General features: G+C 43.4%; 1 protein-coding gene across 1 annotated transcript in view; it reads right to left on the bottom strand.

Annotated features, from left to right (window-relative positions):
- The window catches only part of T265_00699 (hypothetical protein), a gene marked incomplete at both ends in the record, with an annotated part of 36672 nt that overhangs the window by 21600 nt on the left and 12674 nt on the right, over positions 1-2398 (bottom strand). The gene's annotated exons all lie outside the window — the stretch shown is intronic.

The following is a 2398-nucleotide window of genomic DNA, read 5'->3' as shown; positions in this document are numbered from 1 at the left end:
CAGTCAAGCACACCCTAACCATAGCTATGAGCTGAATTCATAAACGCACAGCAGCTGCCGTTTGTGCGATGTTCACTTGCTTTTCGTTGAGTACCATGTTTTGATTGGGCGCCGGACTACTTGCTAGACTGTACTGCTCAGTGGGAAATCGGACTGTGTATTTCCGTTGCTTCGACAATGGTTATCTGTTGAGCTGCATGGAACCCAGAAAATTGTTCGTTCGATTTCCAAGTTCGTGTGCGATGCTGTAGGCTGTGTTCAGACCGATACGCCTGAAGAGCAAAGCAAATGATCTCAACGTGCTTTCCATGGCCTGACGGTCAATATGGCTTGATCATCTGGGGGTATATGTCACAACCAACCGAGGAGTTTTGTGAATAATAGTGACACACGAAGAGCAGAAAAACATGTAAGCACTGGTGAAACCCGGACACAATGCGGTCTGGGCTGTTGTTACAAAATTGCCCGTAGTCCAAGATACGGAACAGTAAGAATTTTTCAATTCCTTTCAAAGGGTCGAAAGTATCAAAGCCGAATACTGGTAGCACCGATCAGTCTGGGGTTGCAGTCACCCAACAAATTACGCATATGTTTGCGTCTTCCATCTAGACTCCCCCCTCTCTCTCTCTAGACTGACTGGATAACTACTTTATCGTCTGAAGGAACATATAGATGAATTGTTGGTCTACTTACGAGCGACTGGAAAAAGTGACACGTACATTATGGACCTTTAGTAAAGCGTGCTTATGTGGGAGTTCGTCATTTCTGTCAGCTTATCAAGATTTCCCCACCCAGCCCTTGTCGAACAAGAAGCACGCGCTAGGATACTTAGCTCGTTCGTTGTATGCAGGTAATCTGTGCACGAGAAACCGCTGGAGTAGCATAGACACAACACATCGGCGTAATCATGCACACGTACACATCCACGTACCCCATGATATAGAGTAGGGACGGTTAATCTATGCAACCCCTTGCTTATCATGGTCTAAGTGGTTACCTCATTGAGCCATAAAGGTCCATTAGACACGGTAGTTAGACCTCTAATGAGGGGACAATTAAGAGCTATGGTTAATGAACACACCCATATCTACACCACACTGTACTGTGTATGTAGATTGTAAGATTAATTTGATCACATCTCTTGAACGAAGGAACTCAATGAGCTCATTAGCGCCCGTCTATCTATCTATCCATCCATCCGTCCACCCGTCCGTCCGTCCGTCCGTCCGTTCGTCTGTCGTCACTTGCCCACTCTATAAGTAAATGCAAAGTGGAACAGCGTTACTGAACTTTTACTCAGTGCTAATTGCTCCGCTAGACGTTTATGTTTGGCTGCGTTTTTGGCCGATCGGTAAGTGAACATCATCGATACGTTTATGTTTGGCTGCGTTTTTGGCCGGTAGGTAAGTGAACATCAACGACAACAACAACAGCAGCACGGGCGAACTACTACTAATGCACTTTACTTTTCGACGGAATCTAACCAGGAGGGGGACGCGTTCAAGTTACACTCGTAGAAAGCGAGGTGAAAATACACAGTCTGGTGTGCTAGTCGCGAAATCTTTTTTTCCGGTGTATGACTGGAAATGCTGAACTATTCAACTCCTAGTTGTGACAGGCTGCGTGAACTCTCGTCTCCCAATCTAGTAAACACCCACTCTGTTGTGAGTTCAATCTATTATTTGTCAGTACAACTACTGTTTGACCCCGATGGTCAGTCACTCTCACTACTGTGATAATTATTACTACGAGGTGAGATGAGATCTCATCAAAAGGTGTGTCACTTATTTAAAAAGATATATACAAAGATTTATGAGATGAGTCTCATTTAGTTATGGGAGTGAATATAATGCGAATGGGATTCGATCTTGAGTGCATAAAATAGTGGCTCCCAAATGACCTTAACCCTAAAAATTTCCGACCAATTCACAACGTCCCATGTAGGACGCCCCCCATTTTTACGTGCGAAATGACCAATCAGGACTCTTCTACCCTAAGGGTGAATATCGAAATGGAAAATCATTATTCCAACCAACTCTTTTTTCAGTTCGGAATACAATATAATGAAATAATACTCGTGCTAACATGTGCTATTTCGTGTTGTACACCTAAGTAAGCAGATTATTCCACGATTGTTGGTCCGTCCTGATGTGTCACATGATCTGAGTAGTTTCGTTCCTCAAGGGCCAATGGTCTAGTGAACACATCTGGTTCACGACCAACAGTTGAGTAATGCATTTCAAACAGCACGTTTACACGTTCATATCTTATTTTTTCTGCTGCCAATCAGTGGGCATTACGTAAGAGTGGTTGGACAAGCTTACATGCTTGTAGAAATTCTATCTATCTATCTATCTATCTATCTAACTACCTATCTATCTATCTATCTATCTATCTA

The sequence above is a fragment of the Opisthorchis viverrini genome, assembly GCF_000715545.1.
Source record: "Opisthorchis viverrini unplaced genomic scaffold opera_v5_7, whole genome shotgun sequence".
In the NCBI taxonomy this organism is placed as follows: Eukaryota; Metazoa; Platyhelminthes; class Trematoda; order Opisthorchiida; family Opisthorchiidae; genus Opisthorchis; species Opisthorchis viverrini.
This window is presented reverse-complemented; position numbering and strand designations above follow the sequence as displayed.